This window comes from Schistocerca americana, chromosome X (genome assembly GCF_021461395.2).
Source record: "Schistocerca americana isolate TAMUIC-IGC-003095 chromosome X, iqSchAmer2.1, whole genome shotgun sequence".
NCBI lineage: Eukaryota > Metazoa > Arthropoda > Insecta > Orthoptera > Acrididae > Schistocerca > Schistocerca americana.
This window is the reverse complement of record NC_060130.1, coordinates 488,882,102-488,905,423: the sequence shown is the minus strand read 5'-3', so window position 1 is coordinate 488,905,423 and position 23,322 is coordinate 488,882,102. Positions and strand designations below refer to the sequence as shown.

At 43.1% G+C, this 23,322-nt stretch overlaps 1 protein-coding gene across 1 annotated transcript in view; it reads left to right on the top strand.

Annotated features, from left to right (window-relative positions):
* LOC124556701 (1-acyl-sn-glycerol-3-phosphate acyltransferase alpha-like) overlaps positions 1 to 23,322 on the top strand; it is a 713,163-nt gene that overhangs the window by 141,908 nt on the left and 547,933 nt on the right. The window contains exon 2 of the mRNA XM_047130675.1: positions 6,971 to 6,996. The gene's annotated coding sequence lies outside the window, so the exon portion shown is untranslated. The remainder of the gene's footprint in view (positions 1 to 6,970; positions 6,997 to 23,322) is intronic.

The following is a 23,322-nucleotide window of genomic DNA, read 5'->3' as shown; positions in this document are numbered from 1 at the left end:
TAATCAAAATGAACAACGCCAACTACATAAATGCAACTTAGAAACCTAAAAGAAATCTTGATTGCAAATACCAGCTGCCAGGTGAAATGTAGCACGATTCTGGTCAATAATTTTGAGCTATAAGTCATGAAGCAACCTTCTAATATCGGAATCTTTGGATATGTACTTTAACTATGAGAACAGCCGGCCGAAGTGGCCGTGAGGTTAAAGGCGCTGCAGTCTGGAACCGCAAGACCGCTCCGGTCGCAGGTTCGAATCCTGCCTCGGGCATGGATGTTTGTGATGTCCTTAGGTTAGTTAGGTTTAACTAGTTCTAAGTTCTAGGGGCCTAATGACCTCAGCAGTTGAGTCCCATAGTGCTCAGAGCCATTTGAACCATTTAACTATGAGAACAATAATGAATCATACTTTTTACTCATTTTACTGTCATCCAGAGCCAGCCGCTGCGGAAGAGCGGTTCTAGGAGCTTCAGTCCGGAACCGCGCGACTACTACGGTCGCAGGCTCGAATCCTACCTCGGGCATGGATGTGTGTGATGTCCTTAGGTTAGTTAGGTTTAAGTAGTTCTAAGTTCTAGGGGACTGATGACCTCAGAAGTTAAGTCCCATAGCCCTCAGAGCCATTGGAACCATTTTTGGACCGAAAGCCATGAAACCTTCAGGGCTGTCCTCAAATCCGTAAGAGTACGAGGGAGTGGAGATTTCTTCTGAACCGCACGTTGCGAGGCATCCCAGATATGCTCAATAGTGTTCATGTCTTGGGAGTTTGCCCGCCGGTTAGCCGTGCGGTCTAACGCAGTGCTTTCCGGGCAGGAAGGCGTGCGCGTTCCCGGCACCAATCCGCCTCGGCGAATGCGGGCTGCTTCCACTTATTCTGCCTCAGTTACACTATGTCGGCGATTGCTGCGCAAACACTGCCTGCACGTACGCGTGCACCATAATTACTTTACCACGCAAACATTGGAGTTACACTCGTCTGGTGTGAGACAGTCCCGGGGGGATCCACTGGGGGCCGAACCGCTCAATAACCCTGGGTTCAGTGTGTGGCGGTGGTGGGGTGAGTGGACTGCTGTAGCCTGTTGTACACAACTGAGGGCTACGGCGGGGACGAAGCCTCTCCGTCGTTTCTAGGTCCCCAGTTCAATACAATACAATACTGGGGAGTTGCTGGCCAGTGGAAGTGTTTAAACACAGAAAAGTGTTCCTGGAGCCACTCTGTAGCAATTCTGGACGTTTGGGGTGTAGCACTGTTCTGCTGGAATTGCCCAAGTCCGTCGGAATGCACAATGGACATGAATGAATGCAGGTGACCAGACAAGATGCTTAGATGCGTGTAATCTGTCGTATCTAGACGTATCAGGTATCCCATATCACTCGAACTGCACACACCCCACACCATTACAGAGCCTCCAGAAACTTGAACAGTCCCCTGCTGACATGCAGGGTTCATGGATTCGTGAGATTGTCTCCATACCCGTCCACGTCCATCCGCTCGATACAATCTGAAACGAGACTCTTCCAACCAGGCAGCATGTTTCCAGTCATCAACAGTCCAATGTCGGTGTTGGTGGGCCAGTCGAGACGTCAAGCTTTGTGTCGTGCAGTCATCAAGGGAATACTAGTGGGCCTTCGGCTCCGAAAGCCCATATCGATGATGTTTCGTTGAATGGTTCGCACGCTGACACTTGCTGATGGCCCAGCATTGAAACCTGTAGCAATTTGCGGAAGGGCTACACTTTTGTCACGTTGAACGATTCTCTTCAGTCGTCGTTGGAGCCGTTTTTGCAGGGTCGTTTTCCGGTCGCAGCTATGTCGGTGATTTGATGTTTTACCGGATTCCTGATATTCACGGTACACTTGTGAAATGGTCGTACAGGAAAATCCCCACATTATCGCTACCTCGGAGATGCTGTGTCCCATCGCTCGTGCGCCAACTATAACACTACGTTCAATCTCACTTAAATCTTGATAACCTCCCATTGTAGCACCAGCAACGGATTTAACAACTGCGCCAGACACTTGTCTTATATAGGCGCTGCAGACCGCAGCGCCCTATTCTGCCTGTTTATACAGGGCGAGTCAAAAGTCCTTGGACACCTTCATAAGTTGGAAGATTAAAGGGATAGTTGAAATTTGATGATGGGAACATAGGTTCGATGTGGGGCCGCAACTTTTGGAGTGAATGCCATTCATGGCCGCCATCTTGCAATCCGCCATGTTGGATTCAAGTCATTTTTTTAAAAATAGGATGGGGGTGTATGACACATCAAATAACACACCGCTTAAGCTCTGGAATTGAGTGGTGTATTTTGTTTTTGTCTATCTTGTACAGTTTAGAGGTTATTAATGTTCAAAGTCGGGAAATTACCTTCATACCGACTGCTGCAACACATTTTCTACGTGTTGTCCATGCCGTGCAATGCACAACTGTAGTCGCCGCAACCACTCTGGCTGCATACGGAGGAGAGTGTCTCCTGCAATTTGCACACAGGCGTGTTGTATGCGTTTCTCTAGGTGTCTCAAATCACGGATGCTCTTAGCGTACACTGTCTGCTTAAGATGTCCCCATAGGTAAAAATCAAGGGGCGTTAAGTCGGCGTTGAGTAGGTATCAAGGTAATTTTGAACATTAATAACGTCTAAACTGTACAAAATAGACAAAAACAAATTACATCACTCAATTCCAGAGCTCAAGCGAGTGTTATTTGATGTGTCATACACCCCCTCCCCCTCCCCATTTAAAAAAATGACTTGAATCCAAAATGGCGGATTTAAAGATGGCGGCCACATTCACTCCAAAAGTTGTGGCCCCACATCAAACCTATGTTCCCACCATCACATTTCAATTTTCCCTTTAATCTTCCAACTTATGAAGGTGTCCAAGGACTTTTGATTCGCCCTGTGTATCTCTGCATTTGAATATGCACGCCTATACCAGTTTCTTTGGTGCTTCAGTGTACGAACCAATTCAAGTATTTTATTAAAGTACGTGTCACAAATATAATTTCAATAAAATATATATAACAGATATGTATTACAGATAAAATACGTATTACAGATAACATGAACGTAAGCAACTAGTACGACCAGGTCTTTCGTATGTTTTTAATGTTAATCTTCATAATAGATACTTGTTTTATTTGCCCTTGTTACTTTTACGGACATTTTTGTGCTTTTCTTTTTTACGAGGGGTATTCGGTAAGTAATGCAATTTGTTTCTTCTGCAAGCAGATTGGTTTTGTTCAGGATTATTGACACCATATTATTCCCTCTTTTTGGCTGCAAAACCCTATGTTTCAACGTAATTTCCGTTCAATGCGACAGCCTTAGGCCACGGGAACGCCCGTATCCCCGCGTGGCACTGGTCGACTTTGGAGTGAACGTCTTGCTGCATCAACAAGCTCCCCATCATCCACGTACTGCTTCCCTCGGAGTGCACCCTTCACTGCACCAAACACTTGGGAGTCGGAAAGTGCGAGTTTCGGGCTGTGGGGTGGATGAGGAAGAACAGACCAACGAAGTTCTGTCAGTTTTATGAAGTTTTATGGGCTCCTCTCTGGTGCGCAAACTTTTGTGAGTCCCAGAAGACAGTCGCCATGCCATCACTTTACCGGATGAGGCTGCGGGTGCGAAGTTTTTCTTCGGAGGAGAGGTGGTGTGGCACCACTCTATGGATTGTCGTTTTGTTTCCGTTTCGATATGATGAACCCTTTTCATCGCATGTGACGATTTTCGACAAATAATTGTCACGTGCAGCCTCACAACGGGCAAGCAATTACGCTCGGCGCTCTTTCGTTGCTCTTTATGGTCCTCTCCTTGACGGCGAGGAATCCTTCGCGCACACACTTTCGAGAACGCTGACTGGTGAACGAGTGTGCCAGCACTACCGACAGACGTCTAGTTGTGCAGCGAGGTGTCTGATTGTGATTCGTCGGTCACCTCGAATGAGAGTGTTCGCACGTTCCAACAGTAATGGAGTCACCGCTGTATGAGGCCGACGGGCACACGGGAATTGGTGGTTTGTGTGACCTTGTTGCGATGATGAGAGACGCCACGCCCAGCGACTCACCGTGTTTTTGTTCACCGTCAGGTCTCCGAAAACATTCTGAGAGTGCCTATAAATATCTGCGATGCTCTGGTTTTCCGCCAAAGATAATGACGGCTCTCTGTTTGGAATGCACCTCCGTTACAGACACCGTTTTGAAGGCTGAGTATAGCGCCGCCATCTATCGGAACTCGAGGCCCAAGAGGCCCACAAAAAAGACAGGCGTTGGCGACTAAGTTACAGCACGTGACACTGCAGGTGTTACGAATGCCGGCCGGTGTGGCAGAGCGGTTCTAGGCGCGTCAGTCTGGAACCGCGTGACCGCTACGGTCGCAGGTTCGAATCCTGCCTCGGGCATGGATGTGTGTGATGTCCTTAGGTCAGTTAGGTTTAAGTAGTTCTAAGTTCTAGGGGACTGATGACCACAGATGTTGAGTCCCATAGTGCTCAGAGCCATTTGAACCACTTTTTTTTGTTACGAATGCCAGCAACCGTCTCCGGTGGCGAGCGAGTAGCTATTTCAGACGAGTTTAATAACTCTTGACTGCGTGTGTAAGTGCATACAAGCTCTCGATAGCACACGACGAAGCTGAGACCTTTGAGTGGGTACCTTTTTAAATGCATATTGCTTTCCCGTGGGCCCTGCACGGAGCTCAGTGTTCGCCAAATGTGCCGGACAAGCTCACTACTGTGACGTCACAGCTTCATTAAAGGGCTCATATTTCTCGTGGGCTCCGTAAGAACTTTATATAACTATAGGGGCTGCAGTGGGATAATTACACGATGTCTCACAACGCATTTTTTCAACCAAAACTGGTCGGGAAAGAATGTGTCGCATTACTTACTAAACGCCCTTCGCAATAAAAAGAAATGCAAATATTGTGCTTAATCACTCCGCCTCCTGTCGTTCCAACTATTTAATGAGGTTATCGTCTTTCTTACGTCCACAGTAATACCTTTGAGTGCTTCGGCAGTTTTCTATCGATCACGTTTCTTCTCCTTCGGCGTTTTCGCCGTGGAGCTCTTGGATCACAGAAGCACGGGTGATATCTGTGTGCATATATCAGCAACATTACATTCTCTTCGGATCACTACATCGATCACGCAAATTATGTCAGCAATAAAAAAAAAGTCACAAAAGAAAGCGGACAAAAGCTCTCTGTCCTGTTAGTGCCAAAGCGAGAAGTACGCGAAATTCATTTAACGGTTCGTTAAAAGACCGGCAACCAGCGGAAAACGAACGAACACAAGCGAATACGAACCGAACACGGTCGAATGCCGTTACAGCAAACAGACTTCTCGTTCCTTGTTGCTAGTTCGCTTGTGTTCACTTGCTCGTAATGTGTGTGAAATTTTATGGGACTTAACTGGTAAGGTCATCAGTCCCTAAGCTTACACACTACTTAACCTAAATTATCCTAAGGACAAACACACACACCCATGCCCGAGGGAGGACTCGAACCTCCGCCTGGACCAGCCACAGAGTCCATTATTGTAGCGCCTAAGACCGCTCGGCTAAGCCCGCGCGGCCACTTGCTCGTAAAGTAGACTTCAGCGGCCCAATATGCATGTTTTTACATTCATCTTTCACTGATTTCTAAAGGCAGCTTCATCGGCAGAGAAAATTCTTTGATGAAAGTAGCTGTTGTCCCGATGTCACAGAACACCGGAGCAACAGATTTCCATGCGCGTACCGAAATAACGTAGGTCAATCTGCTGACGAAGTGACACATGGTACGGACAGAAACTGTGTACGCACAAAATGCGAACAACGCTAGGCTGACCTACTCTAGAGACACTCGCACTTGCTCTGGAGCTGAGTGGATTTTGAGCGACAGCGGCCAAAACGTATATTTCGTCCGCTCCTCTCGTTTAAGAGTTGCTCTTTACCCTCCGCGAAGTTTTCAGCACCATACGAATAACAATTTTTTTGCAAATTCGCTGAATTGTTATTTCATGTTGCGCATCGTCTGTCGGGACATCTTTTGTGTGCAACCCGACTCTCCTCATCTCGTTCCTTCTGCAGTCTCTGTCAGTAGCAGATTATCTAGTTTCTCTTGGTTTGTGAAAGACTTTTTTTTTTTCAAACATATTCGGCACTCGATACACGTGAACGACGCAGGCAGAATAAAAGCTACATTTCCCCTGGGCCTCTTTTATCATCGCGACTGTGCGACGCTGTCCTCATCTCGCGTGACGCATTTTCCTACTGAGGTGTGAAAACTTAACTTCCACATAAGACAAAAATCTGTTTCATGTTCAAGACAGTCAAATCCTAATTTATAAGTACTGTAATTTCTCCTAAAATACTAACTGGGTTTTGAAGAGTGATACGCTGTTGAATTCATCTCTTTTAGAACGATACTAGCAGCAGAAATTACTAATTACTATAGGCCTAGTTACATTTGAAAAAGCGAAGTTGATACCACTAATTAATATAGCTATGAAAATAAAGTACCCATAGCTTAGTGAGAACTTTCTCGGAAACCACCTGTATGAAAACAGAATTACGATATCTTAGTCAGTTCCGGGAATATTTGACGTGAACAGTATAACTGAATCTCTCAGCATAATTACTAGCGAGACAAAAAAGACAAGATTTGATTTGGGTATTGGCTTCTACAAATCGCACCCTGCCAAGAAAGTGACAAGTCGAAAAACGGCATCGTTAGTTTAGGTGACTGAAAAATACGTGCGAAGTGCCCCATCGTGGACGAAAAAGATAATGAAATTTACTGCCAACAGTACATACATGAAATCTAAAGGAAGCTTGCACTATTTAAGTATAAGTTATATAGAATGAATTCTATAAGTCGAATTTTCTGAAGTAATGCATTTTTGAGCTTTGACGCTGTTCTTGCCAGATGCGAAATGTCCATTTGACAGAATACATGCCTCTGAATCAAGCTTTTCTTTTCCTTTTTCAGGAAGCATCCGGTGTCCTCCGTGCGGTGTAAGTACAATATGAGACAAATTAGATCTCAGTCTCTAATCCAAGGTATGTAAACTGCATGGCAATACATGTATTGCAAACTGTGAAACTACTATCATAGCACTTGGACAAGTTGGAGTATTACGCAGAAATACAAACCGTCTTTACCGGGGAGAAGCATGTCATACATAATCTTTAAATCATCGATCTCCGCAGAATACATTATATTCAAGTAATGAATACTGGTGCACAAAATTTGATGCGACACGAAGTGATGTACGAAAGGCAAGGAAAATAAGCTATCCACGAGAGCTGTAGAAGTCAGTATTTGTGGAGAAATATACTTATCAGAGATAAACTGCCGAGAACAGCGGCAGTTCTAAGTAACAGCATTGGCCTGTTTATCATCGTTATGACATGTTCGTATGGTAATTACATGTTACAATAAAATGTACATCAAAAAAGTGCATGCAATGCAATATCTTGATTTGCAGTTATTTTAAGGATTTTTAAAGTGCGACGATAAGTTCTCGCTGTATACGGCGTTCCATTTTCGCTAAAATTTGAAACGATCGCCAATAAGAACGCGGATTGCGTCTGATCAATATGAACAAAGTATAGCTTTTCCAGGCGGCATGGTGAAGTATTAAGTAAATACGTTTCACTTGTTGCCATCGGGGTTGCGGAGGGAAGGGGGGAAATGCTCGGTAATTGAACAAGAGAAATACTACTGCTGCAGCTGGTGTTGGCTGCCATCTGGCGTGCGGGCAGCAAGTTTCCAACTGTTGCCGGCAGATGGCAGGAGACTATGGCCTCACATATCGAATTTCCACAGTCGGAGCGCGGCAAATGCACAGGCGGCCCAATAATTTCTCCAGACTGCGCGCGGCATTTACAACGATGTAGCGTTGCAACATGAATTGCAGTCGTCTACCTGTTGTAACACGACATCGATCTTGTGACGTCGCCGTTGTTGCGTCTCGATCCATACAAGAACAAATAAAACTTCTGTGAAGAGCGACAACAAGCAGTTACGCAATTGTGGGCCCAACAATGGGTTTTACGGTAGCTTGCTTTTGAGCGAGCGCCAGCGCACCTACCCCAGATTGGCGGTTTTTTCGCAGTTTTGGGGAAACGTGTTTTTTGAGGAAAAAGAAACCTCGCGGAAATTTGTGGACAAGAAAATTTCGGTACCGGGTAAATTAGGGAACTATTTTATCTCCCTTGCGTTACTATTAATACCATCTCTGATATTTTAGTTGAAACAAACATATCTTAGTTTTCTAGATATTCTCTAGATGTCACTCTCTCTTCAAGGCAGTAGTTACAATCTCTCCGTGACATCACTGTGACATACACGCGGGCCGAAACTAGGATTTTTGCGAAGGAAGGCATGCGTGAAATTTGCTGCCTCTTCTTTCGCTCCCCTCCCCCTCCCCATAAATATAAACAGTTTTATAACAGTAATTTAGATACTAATTTCGAAATAAATGTTACCGTCTCATAACATTAAATCATTTTATCGACTGAAATAAGATCAAATTCAAAACAAATAATAAAACTATTAAAAATACAAAAAACATGATTACTCATTGTAGAAATAAGAAATTTAAAATTTGTCTTTGAAGTTTTTTGTGCAAAAAAAATTTTTATGATCTCATCATAGTTTATGAAAGCAGCTCGTTTGTATCATATGGAGATTATACACTTAACCTCTGTTGAGCAGTCGTGCTCCTGATATAATTTTTAATTAGTTTCAGCTTGCTGACACTTCTTTCTTCGGAGGAAACAGGAAGTAGGATGGTAAGGAATATTTTTAACACTGTAGTAAGGTAGGGCTACCATTCTACCAACATATTTTTATAAATTAAACTTAACGTGGATGATGCAGTAGCATCTTGCAAGCCCCTTTCTATTTGTCAGTCCATGGTGTTTGAAACTTTCAAATTGATTCATTCTAGTTACACTGCTGTAGCCTTTCAACCTCCCACTTTCATTTCTTGGATTTGAACATCACACAGAAAACTAAACTATACCTTAACTTTCTTCAGCGCCTTAAACCTGGTACTCACCTCCTTTATCACTCTTGTCAGTTATTTCTGACAGGGACGTCCCGAACAAATCATCCTGTGAATGTTCAGATACTTCATTCTCGCAAAGCTCATCGGCCTTTTTTTTCTTAACTCTTATCCTTTTTCTGAGAATTCTACATCCACATCCATACTCCGCAAGCCACCTGACGGTGTGTGGCGAAGGGTACCTTGAGTACCTCTATCGGTTCTCCCTATTATTCCAGTCTCGTATTGTTCGTGGAAAGAAGGATTGTCGGTATGCTTCTGTGTGGGCTCTAATCTCTCTGATTTTATCCTCGTGGTCTCTTCGCGACATATACGTAGGAGGGAGCTACATACTACTTGACTCTTCGGTGAAGGTATGTTCTCGAAACTTCAACAAAAGCCCGTACCGAGCTACTGAGCGTCTCTCCTGCAGTCTTTCACTGCAGTTTATCTATTATCTCCTTAGCGCTTTCGCGATTACTAAATGGTCCTGTAACGAAGCGCGCTGCTCTCCGTTGGATCTTCTCTATCTCTTCTATCAACCCTATCTGGTACGGATCCCACACTACTGAGAAGTATTCAAGCAGTGGGCGAACAAGCGCACTGTAGCGTACTTCCTTTGTTTTCGGATTGCATTTCCTTAGGATTCTTCCAATGAATCTCAGTCTGGCATCTGCTTTACCAACGGTCAACTTGATGTGATCATTCCATTTTAAATCACTCCTAATCTGTACTCCCAGATAATTTATGGAATTAACTGCCTCCAGTTGCTGACCTGCTATTTTGTAGCTAAATGATAAGGGATCTATCTTTCTATGTATTCGCAGCACATTACACTTGTCTACATTGAGATTCAGTTGCCATTCCCTGCACCATGGGTCAATTCGCTGCAGATCCTCCTGCATTTAGGTACAATTTTCCATTGTTACAGCCTCTCGATATACCACAGCATCATCCGCAAAAAGCCTCAGTGAACTTCCGATGTCATCTTCAAGGTCATTTATGTATGTATTGATCTCTCATTATTTTCCGCTGATGCTTTGACCTCTAAAATAGGTTCTGGGTACAGGAGTCCCTAGAGGAAAGCTCAAAAGGCCTTGACTATTTCGATCATCTTTATCAACCGTAAGTTCTTTTCTTTGCAGAAACTGATTGGCGTGATCTATTTTTTTTAATGCTGCATGTCAGAAACCAGTTAAAGCAATGAATTTGAGGTTTTTTTTCATATTCTTTATAATAGATATGCTTCAGTTTTAGTTTCTGGTATTGACAAGTTATAAGTTTCAACGTCTTCCACAGTCTTTACAACTCTATTAAAATGCTTGTAAACAGCTTCGATCGCCTCTACTCTTGCAGGCCACCTACTCGTGCTCTTGGATGTTAATACTAAGGGTAAATGTTTTTGTGAGCTTTCGCATCTAGAAGCTGACGCCACAAAGTGTAGATATAAACAATGGATAGTTCCAAAAAGAGCAGATGTGTCTGATGTACGTGCTCGTATTATATTTGCAAAGTCAGCCACAGATGGTACAAAACAGGCCACTTCATTCTTCTCAAGAATTCTTCAAATGTTCAAATGTCTATGAAATCTTATGGGACTTAACTGCTAAGGCCACCAGTCCCTAAGCTTACACACTACTTAACCTAAATTATCCTAAGGACAAACACACACACACACCCATGCCCGAGGGACCACTCGAACCTCCGCCGGGACCGGAAGAATCTGGACCCCTTTCTACTCTCCAGCCCTGTTTGCCCCCCTGTCATAAGACTACCCTCTGTAGTATTTCATGTTAAACCCATCGTGTTCTATTTTTTGCAGTATCTCTTGACTAAGGCGTTCTCCTGTTTTGTCTCCAATTATAATAAGGTTAACAATACCTTCCACAACTTCTGAATCATTTAACTTGTAAAGCGAACTAATAGAGTCGTCTGATCATTGTGGTTTGTAACTGTTGTGCGGTCAAACATCAGTGAAAAGTATTCAGCATCAAAAGTATCTTTAATTATATCTTGTCTTATTTTGTTCGGAACTACGTCAAGAAACCCATCTTGCATATTTTTGGAAAAATAGCTAATCTGCTCTCTCTGGTGGCGTTCAATAGCTGACGAAGGGGTCCACTATAGTGTGATACGAGATCAACTGTACTTAGAAATTTGACACTCTCTGGATCACCAAAATCACCACATTCTTTTGTTCTTCTAAGCGGTCTCCGTTTCTTTGCCAGAAAAAGAACATTAATAATACAATGCGAAACTGCTCTCCATCGAGATTCCTCTTCTTTAATTGGTCTTTTAGCCCTCTATCAACGCTTCGCTTCGGAGAGAAGCCTCTAGAGCGTTCAATGAGCACAAACCAAGCTTGTGATTTGGTGAATTTTCACGACCAGGAATTTTTCCACTTAGCTTTTTCCTATTAACTGTGCCTCCCTCTTAAGCTGAAAATGATTTCGACTCAGAATCTAAACTTAAGTGAGTAGATAATCTGCAGGGTATACAATATACAACATTTTTTGCTCTCACTTAAGTCTAGCCATGATCTTTTAACTTTTGTCACATTTTTATCTCCTTCCGAAACCAATCTTTATTTAAATTGCGACCTTCTGTATAGCTTTTACTTACGTCAGAACTACGTTCGTTTTCAGCTCTCGTTTTTATAACATAACATCATTCAATGTCAGAAAACCTTGTTGGCCACGTATCAGGATCGTTGAAATCAAATTCAAACTCACAAGTTTCACCCTTTTGATGAAGCCCAGCTCCTGTTCCAGGAATTTGTGTTTGGTATTTCACTGCATCGCCTACGTTCTTCTAACTCATGTCATATTGGTGGTTAACTTCAATTTCACCCGAAATGAAAAATTATGAAATCCATACTAAACTTCTGAGAGTTACTGTCTCGGAGTATTTGCTTACGTTCTTTTCTGTTGTGCTAATATTGCAGTAACGCTTTGGGGTTAATTCCTCCTAAAAACGACGGGTAAAAACGGATACAAAAGGAAATCTATCTATACGTGGTCAGTTATTGTCTCGTAATTTACGGATACGAACATATCAGTAAAGTAAAATCTATGGTATAAGATAATGCAACAAAAATTTATCGTTATTTGCCTCAAGCTTGAATACATATTTTCATTGGTGAATTTATATTCACATGTATACCCTATTTCATCTTCTATTTCATATTTGTAAGTCACTTTTTAGAGCATTCAAATCCATTCTTATATGCTCTATATTCCGGTACAAGAAGATACGTGCATTTATGTATGTGTACGGGGTGAACATTAATGAAACCGACAAACTGCAGTGACGGGCTACTAACTGGAAATGGATGGGAATAGGTCCTATGCACATGAGTCCGGAGGTGGGCGGTGTGTGTGCAACGACAACAGACCCTCCCGGAACACAGTACGAGCCGCATCGCATCCACGTCACAATTTACATCTTGAAACAGAAATTGTTTGACATCTTGCATGGTTCAAATCATTTCCATACGAAACCAGAATCCAGACTCGCGAGTTGTGGACTATAATTTTGTGATACATACGATAATTTTATGGTCCTGAACACATAATTCCACTTCTTCAAGCTTCAAACACAGATAACACTTTATAGCTCAGAGGAGTGGGTAGGTTTAGGATACCTGGGGGAAAAACTGCCGAAATTGGGGAATTATTTTGCCAGCAATGGGGGAATTTCGAAACCTCACTTTGGAAACTCTACGCCAGCGCACCAGTCATTAATGCGGAACCATCAGATGCGGTCGGCTGTGAACAGTCGGTAGGAGGAAGATGCGAAAGGTGGTTTACAGAATTTTACGGTTGCGTGTCAGTCAGAAGAATACTGAACAGTATTTCACAAATAAGGAATGTCGTCCAAGAAAGATGAAGTTTTATTTCAATCTTATGGCATGATTTTGTTACTATAATTGAATAACAGCTTTCCACAAAGGACATAATAAGCTATGAGTGACATCTTAATACATTGTGCTTAATAAACTTGACCCATTCGATCATCGAATAATGCTAATTATGAAAGAAACCATGATTGACATGGAGAGAAGAAGACGAAAATCAAATTTTTCACATTAACAAATAACTGCCAGAGGCATGGCCGGTTTAAGGCCCAAGGGACACAAGCCGCGCGTTGGAGCCCCAAGGTGAGAGGGACGCCAGGAGCACCAACGTGCAAGATTTGCAAATAGTATGTATGACAATTCGCAGCGAAAACTGACACCGTTGAAAGTGTCGAGGAAAACGGGAGTGCGTCAAATCATAAGTCACTTTCACGGAAAAATGTTCTCGAACCGGCCCTGACCAATGGTGAAGGATGTGGTAATCGAAACGAAAAAAGAAATACAATTTGCTGTGCATGGAACCCAAGGTAATGGGTTGGTAGCTTTTTTTAGTTAAATCCTTTACAGAACTGAAAATCAATGAATTTCAAGGTTTTACAAATTTTGATGTATAGCTTAATAATATCAGAATATCATTTAAATCATTCCCATTAAACACGGAATTAATAATAATAATAATAATAATAATATGATACAAAAGGTCATCTATAGCCGTGAACATTTTATATTCACAGGAACTTGTTTTTTTCAATAACGTACTGGTCCATCTTGTTGCAGAACATTTTCTTCGTTCTGTGTTATATATTGTTCGAACTGCTTTTAGATGTAAATTAGAGAAATTGAACAACATTGTTGAAACAACTGCCATAGGATTTAAGTTTTTTCTGCAAATGAGAATTTTAATTGTTTTACAAGAAAATTAACAAGTGATATTTATGTTAGTGAGATGAATGATTTGTTCAAACTTTTTATAGATGAAAGTGATCTGTCCAATTTTTGTTAATTCATCTGTTTACATATGAAGTTAGATGTGAGACGCAAACATATCATCTCCATCTCTTACCATCAAAAAATAATAGTAATTAAGTAAAAAAAAACAACGTTACACCAACCAATAGTTTGTCTCTGTTGCATTCTGATTTGTGCTTTAAAAACAGAATGAATTTCAAATCGGCTCTCTAACTGAACACTATTTTCCCAACTGTCTAGTTCTGTCAGGTGATTATATTATTTAACGTAATGTGTACTCTTCTCCGTCATTTTGCTTTCAAATGGTTCAAATGGCTCTAAGCACTGTGGGACTTAACATCTGAGGTCATCAGTCCGCTAGAACTTAGAACTACTTAAACCTAACTAACCAAAGGACATCACACACATCCATGCCCGAGGCAGCATTCGAACTTGCGACCGTAGCAGCGGCGCGGTTCCGGACTGAAGCGCCTAGAACCGCTCGGCCACAGCGGCCGACCATTTTCCTTTCTTAACCTGTCTCGAGAATCACACGCATACAGTTGAACAGTGGCGGTGCTTATCTGGTTTCTAGATGACATTTAGGACTCCATTCTTTGGAGAGGCAAATAGTCGATAAATTCCTTTATACCAGTGACGTTGCGTTTGGCGAGACAAATTTAAAGCGCCCAACAGGCCAGGCAAATGCATTGTGATTGGCGTCGGGAAATATTTCCAGTCTGGCTGAAAAACTTTGTCGACTGTTATCGTATTTATGGCGGTTGCCGTGGTTTTTCCTCGCCCAGTTCCAAACGGTAATTGTTTTTTGGCATACGTGTGTGTGTGTGTGTGTGTGTGTGTGTGTGTGTGTGTGTGTGTGTGTGAGTGTGTGTGTGTGTGTGTGTGTGTGTGTGAGAGAGAGAGAGAGAGAGAGAGACAGAGAGAGAGAGAGAGAGAGAGAGAGAGAGACATGTTCGTTTCAACGCTACACACCTCACATAAAGCAGAGATTGATAGTTTTATTTTACATTTATTAGTAAGAGTGGGTAGGTTTTGGTGATGAATCTAGCCGGATAGTTCTAATATTTGTGGGTAAAATCTTTGAACAGATATTTCTCGAAACCTGTGGCCAATTTTCGTGAGGGTATTTGACTGCCATAGGGTGCTTATGAGCGTGTTGGAACAATTATTGGTAGACTCTTACTGAGGAATGCTTCGCTGTGTTGAGTTCTAAGCAGTGCGGGTGGGGCTCAACAAGTAATACAACACATTTTTTCTTGGCGAATTACCCATGAAAAAATGCAGAATTTGTTGTGGAACATAGCGGAATATTCCTGCTTCAGCACCTAAAGCTTCATGAAGGTCGGATAGGTGATGGCGCTATGCGTAACCTTCAAAATGGCGTCTGTAACGGTAGTGCGATCCAAGCAGACAGCTGTCATTGAGTTTCTTTGCATGGACAACTAGAGCATTGCAGATGTTCATAGGCGCTTGCAGAATCTCTACGCAGACCTGGCAGTGAACGAAAGCACGGTGAGTTGTTAGGAAAGGCGTCCGTCATCACAGCAACAAGGTCGCACAAAACTCCGATCTTCTGCGTGCCGGTCGGCCGCACGCAGCTGTGACTCCTGCAATGCTGGAACGTGTGGCTCTCTCATTCGATGCGATCGACAGATCACAATCAAACACCTTGCTGCTGAACTGGACGTCTCTGTTGGTAGTGTTGACAAAATTTCATTGGATTGTTCTTCCTCATCTCCCTTTCAGCACGGATCTCACACCTTCCATCTGTTTGGCCCAATTAAAGATACCCGTGGATGACGGGGAGGTAACTGAGGCAGCGAGATATCGGATCCTAGGTCGATCAATAGAGTGGAACCATGTGGACATACAGGCCCTCCCAGTAAAGGGACATAAGGCCGTCGCATTGAACGGACATAATGTTGAAAAACAAGACTTCGTAGCCAAAAGAGTGGTTAATAGTGTATTATATTGAAATCCTGAAAAAAAACCTGCTTTCAGAAAATGTTGTTTTCATTAAGTTTTCAACACTCCTCGTATATTTCTATATAGTACACAAATTGTTTTCTTTACGTTTTGAACGTTATGCGTCACCCCGGTTCCCAGAACTCCTGAAGATAGACGTGGATGTTGTATGACAGACGCAGTCCCTTTGACTGTTCAGAAATGTCGCTAAACCCGCACAAAGATGTAAACAACCATGCATGAGCAGCGCCTATTAGAGAGAGAGGGTCCGATAGCCGATCAGTTCCAGTCATTCCACCAGGAAGCAGGTACACGGCTCGTGTTGTCTGTAGTTCAACCATGCCTAGACGGTCAATACCGCGGTTCAGTCGCGTTCGTATTGTTACTTTGTGCCAGCCAGAAAGGGCTCTTAACAAGGAAAGTGTCCAGGCGTCTCGGAGTGAACCAAAGCGATGTTGTTCGGACGTGGAGGAGATACAGAGAGACAGGAACTGTCGATGACATTCCTCGCTCAGGCTGCCCAAGGGCTACTACTGTAGTGGATGACCGCTACCTACGGATTATGGCTCAGAGGAACCCTGATAGCAACGCCAACATGTTGAATAATGCTTTTCGTGCACCCACAGGACGTCGTGTTACGACTCAAACTGTGCACAATAGGCTGCATGATGCACAATTTCACTCTCGACGTCTATGGCGAGGTCCATTTTTGCATCCACGAAACCATGCAGTGCAGTACAAATGGGCCCAACAACATGCCGAATGGACCGCTCAGGATTGGCATCATGTTCTCTTCAGCGGAGTGTCGCATATGCCTAAAACCAGACAGTCGTCGGAGACACGTTTGGAGGCAACCCGGTCAGACTGAACGCCTTAGACACACTATCCAGCGAGTGCAGCAAGGTGGAGGTTCCCTGCTGTTTTGAGGGGGGGGGGGGCATTATGTGGGGCCGACGAACGCCGCTGGTGGTCATGGAAGGCGCCGTAACGGCTATACGATAAGTGAATGCCATCCTCCGACCGATAGTGCAACCAAATCGGCAGCATATTGGCGAGGCATTCGTCTTCATGGACTACAATTCGCGCCCCCATCGAGCGCATCTTGTGAATGACTTCCTTCAGGATAACGACATCTCTCGACTAGAGTGGCAAGCACGTTCTCGAGACATGAACGCTATCGAACACGCCTGGGATGGATTAAAAAGGACTGTTTATGGACAACGTGACCCACCGACCACTGTGAGGGATCTATGCCGAATCGTCGTTGAGGAGTGAGACAATCTGGACCAACACTGCCTTGATGAACTTGTGGATGGTATGCCACGACGACGAATACAGGCATGCATCAATGCAAGAGGATTTGCTACTGGGTATTAGAGGTACTGGTGCGTACAGCAATCTGGACCACCACCTCTGAAGGTGTCGCTGTTTGGTGGTACAACATGCAATTTCATTAGCAATAAAAAGGGCGGAAACGATGTTTATGTTGATCTCTATTCCAATTTTCTGTACAGGTGCCGGAACTCTCGAAAACAAGGTGAATATTTACTATTTGCACGATATACGAGAGACAACTGTCAGAGCATGTGCTTCGATAAGTGCCTATATGATAAGGAATACCACTGATTCCATGATAAGCAGATTGCAACACTACACTGATACCAATGGTCGTCACTTCGAACACCTTCTGTAAATGGAAGTTCCTGCCACCTTTGTGACCTTCAAAGACCTTACTGTTACACATCATTGGATTCATATCGATAACGGGTATCAGATAATAAGTACCAAACTAAAGCATCCCATTTAAAAAAACAAAGTTGTCCTTCTTATCTCTGAAGCGACCCCACTTAGCAACAAAAATCCGTCATATTATGGTCCCCGTTATGCAACTTTTGTCCCACAGACTTTCCAGCTCCTATCATACTTTAGGAGTTATTCTTGGAGACAATAGTTAGTGACTCACCTCGTATACAGAGTTTACATTCTGGAACAATATAAATCGACGGCCTTAAATCGAAGGGTAGAAACTTTGGTAGATCTCTTCAGTAACGTTTCTTGCGTCTTTCCTGTCTATCTTGTTTGTATATTTTAGGAATATTGTCATGCAGTGCTGGTACGGGTTTTTCAAATCCAGTCCACCTCTGGTACATGCGATGGCTCTGTCGAGAAAAGGCAGTCAGAACAAAATTGAAACTGCAAACACACCGTGCTACCACGGAAAGTGGGGGAAGGACGGGGATGGGGGCACCCTAAGCTTTGGTGATTTCTTAGCTAAATTGCAATCGATATAGAAACTGCAAAGACACGGGATGTTCAGTCAGACCAATCTCCTGCCTATCTAATTTTTTTTTCCATTCTAGTCGTACTAAAGGAAGGCAGCAAAGTAATCGGTAATCTAAGAAGTACCCGAGGTGCCATTTTGCCTGACGGCGTAGAGCATAATGGTCGCATAGCTGGAAAGAGCTAAATAAATTGAGAAAATGATCTTTAACTATGAAAAAGCGTATTTAGAGACAAAAGAACTTATTTACAGTGCAAATTACATACTGAGAGTAAGAAATTAATTACTTAACGTAAGTGTCATTTTGCTAGAAAAGTGATGTCCTTAGGTTATTTAGGTTTAAGTAGTTCTAAGTTCTAGGGGACTGATGACCTCAGAAGTTAAGTCCCATAAGGCTCAGAGCCATTTGAACCATTTTTTTTTTTTTGCTAGAAAAAGCTCATTATTACTATTAAGAAAAATTAAAGTGATTAAAAATGTTTAATCACAGTTTTCACACAAATAGTGATCTTCGTCCTTACGAATAGCCGCAGACCGTTCATGGGCCAACACTGCACATGCTGTACACTTGACCTCATCATCAGTGTCGGAAACCTTTTCCAACACTTTTCAACCATTTTGGTTTCATTAAATTTCGACGAAGATTATAATCTTATGGGAATAATTATTCCTCTCGGCCAGTTCAAATGCTGATCATCGCAGATCCTTAACTACCATGGAGATTTCATTTCCTTGCATGCCGGGGTGGCCGAGCGGTTCCAGGCGCTGCAGTCAGGAAACGCGCGACCGCTACGGTCGCAGGTTCGAATCCTGCCTCGGGCATGGATGTGGGTGATGTCGTTAGGTTAGTTAGGTTTAAGTAGTTCTAAGTTCTAGGGGACTGATGACCTCAGATGTTAAGTCCCATAGTGCTCAGAGGCATTTCATTTCCTTATTTTGAGGTAAATATCCTTTAACATATTCTCAGTTCGAATATAATGAACTTTCATTAGACTGAGAAGCTTATGTCCACAAATCAGGATGGTTTTAGAAAACATCGCTGGTGCAAAACTCAGCTTGCCCTTTTCTGACATGATATACTGCAATTCATGGATGAACGGCAACAGGTAGATACCATATTTCTAGATTTCCGGAAACCATTTGACACGATGCCCCATTGCAGGCTGTTTACGAAGGTACGAGCATATGGAATAAGTTCACAGATATGTGAGTAGCTCGAAGACTTCTTAAGTAATGGAACCCATAACGTTGTCCTCGACTGCTAATGTTCATCAGAAACAACGGTAGCGTCAGGAGTGCCCCAGGGGAGTGTGACAGGACCGCTGTTGTTCTGTATATACATAAATGATTTGGCGGATAGGGTGGGCGGCAATCTGCGCTTGTTTGCTGATGATGCTGTGGAGTACGGTAGGGGGTCGAAGTTGAGTGATTCTAGGAAGATACAAGACGTTTTAGACAAAATTTCTAGTTTATGTGATGAATGGCAGCTAGCTTCAAATGTGGGACAATGTAAGCTAATGCAGATGAGTAGGAGGAACAAACCTCTAAATTCGGTTACAGTATTATTAGTGTCCTGCTTGACACAGTCAAGTCGTTTAAATAGCTGGGTGTAACACTGCAAAGCTATATGAAATGGAATGAGCACGTGAGAACTATGGTAGGGAAGACGAATGGTCGACTTCAGTTTATTGGGAGAATTTTAGGAAAGGGTGAGTCACTTGTATAGAACGCTGGCGCAAGCTATCCTTGAGTACTGGTCGAGTGTTTCGGATCCGCACCGGGTCGGACTGAAGGACGACATCGAAGCAATTCAGGGGCGGGCTGCTAGATTTGTTACCGGTGGGTTCGAACAACACGTAAGTGCTACGAAGTTGCTTTGGGATCTCAAATGGGAGTGAAGGCGACGTTCTTTTCGAGAAACACAATTAAGAAAATTTAGAGAACCGGCATTTTAGCTGACTGCCGAACGATTCTACTGCCGCCAATGTGCACTGCGCGTAAGAACCCAGAAGTTAGTGCTCATACAGAGTTATACAGACAATCGTTTTCCGCTCACTCACTGGAAAGGACTATTCGCGGTACATAGTACCCTCCGCCACGCACCGTATGGTATCTTGTGGAGTATTATGTATATGTAGAACTGAAACACCCCAAATACCTTCTTGTTACCAATAGCAAGTATATTTTCTTCAAAACTCTCCTCTTCAACGTATTTCTTGGAACTCGATAGATGGTCACTGTCAGTATTTCTCTGTTCATGTATCTTGGATCCCGTAATTGATTGTCTTGTTATAATAATTACCTTCAACACTTGTTCACATAAATAACAACACAGACGGAAGAAAAAGGTTGCAGTTCAGAGCGGGTATATTGGCCGCAGCAGTCACCACTAGCCAGACATTGTCCTGCCTAGGCACTATTCGGCAAGAGTTGTTAGCTGGAGACGACCTAAATCTACATCTACGTCTTATCCATACTCCGCAAGCCACCTGACGGTGTGTGGCGACGGGTACCTTGAATACCTCTATCGGTTCTCCCTTCTATTCCGGTCTCGTATTGTTCATGGAAAGAAGGGTTGTCGGTATGCCTCTATGTGGGCTCTAATCTCTCTGATTTTATCCTCATGGTCTCTTCGCGAGATATACGTAGGAGGGAGCAATATACTGCTTGACTCCTCGGTGAAGGCATGTTCTCGAAACTTCAACAAAAGCCTGTACCGAGCTACTGAGCGTCTCTCCTGCAGAGTCTTCCACTGGAGTTTATCTATCATCTCCTTAACGCTTCCGCGATTACTAAATGGTCCTGTAACGAAGCGCGCTGCTCTCCGTTGGATCTTCTCTATCTCTTCTATCAACCCTATCTGGTACGGATCCCACACTACTGAGCAGTATTCAAGCAGTGGGCGAACAAGCGTACTGTAACCTACTACCTTTGTTTTCGGATTGCATTTCCTTAGGGTTCTTCCAATGAATCTCAGTCTGGCATCTGCTTCACCGACGATCAACTTTATATGATCATTCCATTTTAAATCACTCCTAATGCGTACTCCCAGATAATTTATGGAATTAACTGCTTCCAGTTGCTGACCTGTTAAATTGTAGCTAAATGATAAGGGATCTTTCTTTCTATGTATTCGCGGCACATTACACTTGTCTACATTGAGATTCAGTTGCCATTCCCTGCACCATGCGTCAATTCGCTGCAGATCCTCCTGCATTTCAGTACAATTTTCCAGTGTTACAACCTCTCGATATACCACAGCTTCGTCCGCAAAAAGCCTCAGTGAACTTCCGATGTCATCCACAAGGTCATTTATGTATATTGTGAATAGCAACGGTCCTACGACACTCCCCTGCGGCACACCTGCAATCACTCTTACTTCGGAAGACTTCTCTCCATTGAGAATGACATGCTGCGTTCTGTTATCTAGGAACTCTTCAATCCAATCGCACAATTGGTCTGATAGTCCATATGCTCTTACTTTGTTCATTAAACGACTTTGGGGAACTATATCGAACGCCTTGCGGAAGTCAAGAAACACGGCATCTACCTGGGAACCCGTGTCTATGGCCCTCTGAGTCTCGTGGACGAATACAGTCAGCTGCATTCGTGGACTAGGAAATTTGTGACTAAGTTACCAGTGTTGCGAGACAGCTATATTAAAAATCCTAATTTTTCCGAAAATGTATAATAATTATATAAAATGAGAACTTCAACTAAATCAGAAGGTGTCAAAACTAAACAAACAGTGACTGCGAGATAACGCGATATCCTGGCGCTTACAAATGGCTGTGCTTAAATGAGATGGTACTCAGTCGGCCCTTCCCTATTTTTCTCGCACATTTTTCGAGTATGGGAACGACTTCAGCTACATGATTGAGCTTGGGTAGTACATAAGCAGTGGTGTAATAAGCCATTTGTACTCAGTTTAGATTCCGCAAGTCTTGACTTGTTAATGTCGTTTTGACTGATTACACCTTATCCTCCCAATTGAGTTCTAACAGTTGCGTGGGATACGCCTTGATGATCATACCAAAATGGTGTTTTCTGTCAAACGTGTGCAACCATAGGAGCTGGCGATTTAGAGAATTGGGTGGTAGGTCAGTATAAACTGGCAGCCGAGCACGCCTCCGTATAGCCACCAATAAACATCATAATATGCGACATTAAATATTTACAAGACAAAATGTGTTATGTACCAAATGAATAATTCTAATGATGTTTGTAGGCCATCTAATAAAATCATCTTATGACAATTCGTTGGTGGTAAAAATGTGGCTTTTCCATTCTTTGTTGTGTAAGCAAAGCACTGCAGCACTGAATAGTCTTGGAAGAATGGCAGATAAGACGAAATTTTATTGGTTAAAGATTACCATTGGTTTACCACACCATAACATACGAAATTCACACAGAAAGCAGTTATTTGTCAGTTTCCACTAATCGCCTTTAAGACTCCAGTCTTCTGCTTTAACTGTGCACTGTCTCAATCCCGTCATGAAGCCATCTTCACTACCGTTTTTACAGTCAGTATCAAAACAACTTCGAATTACTCTTCATTGGCCTTAAAATTACTTAAACGATACTAGCTATATTCATTAAATCCCCCGTTAATAAAAAATTAGACTACAAAAATTTGTGTGATATTCTAATACGACAGTCATCACCACAGGTTGGACTTACTAGGTAATTGTTACAACGATGTTAAATTTAGTGAGTCATTCGTTTCGAAATCTATATATTTTCCAAAGTATTACTTTACGAATATGACCCATGCTTGAATAGAACCATAAAACTCACGGAGGTTGGATGCGCTTCACAAATGTTATGAGTGCCCCTCTGGTCATATCAGGAACCGTGCGACTGCTACGGTCGCAGGTTCGAATCCTGCCTCGGGCATGTATGTGTGTGATGTCCTTAGGTTAGTTAGGTTTAAGTAGTTCTAAGTTCTAGGGGACTGATGACCACAGCAGTTGAGTCCCATAGTGCTCAGATCCATTTGAACCTCTGGTCATACGACACACGTGCAAGTCTTAGTCAATGGCTCTGACCACTATGCGACTTAACTTCTGAGGTCATCAGTCGCCTAGAACTTTGAACTACTTAAACCTAACTAACCTAAGGACATCACACACATCCATGCCCGAGGCAGGATTCGAACCTGCGACCGTAGCGATCGCTCGGCTCCAGACTGTAGCGCCTAGAACCGCACGGCCACTCCG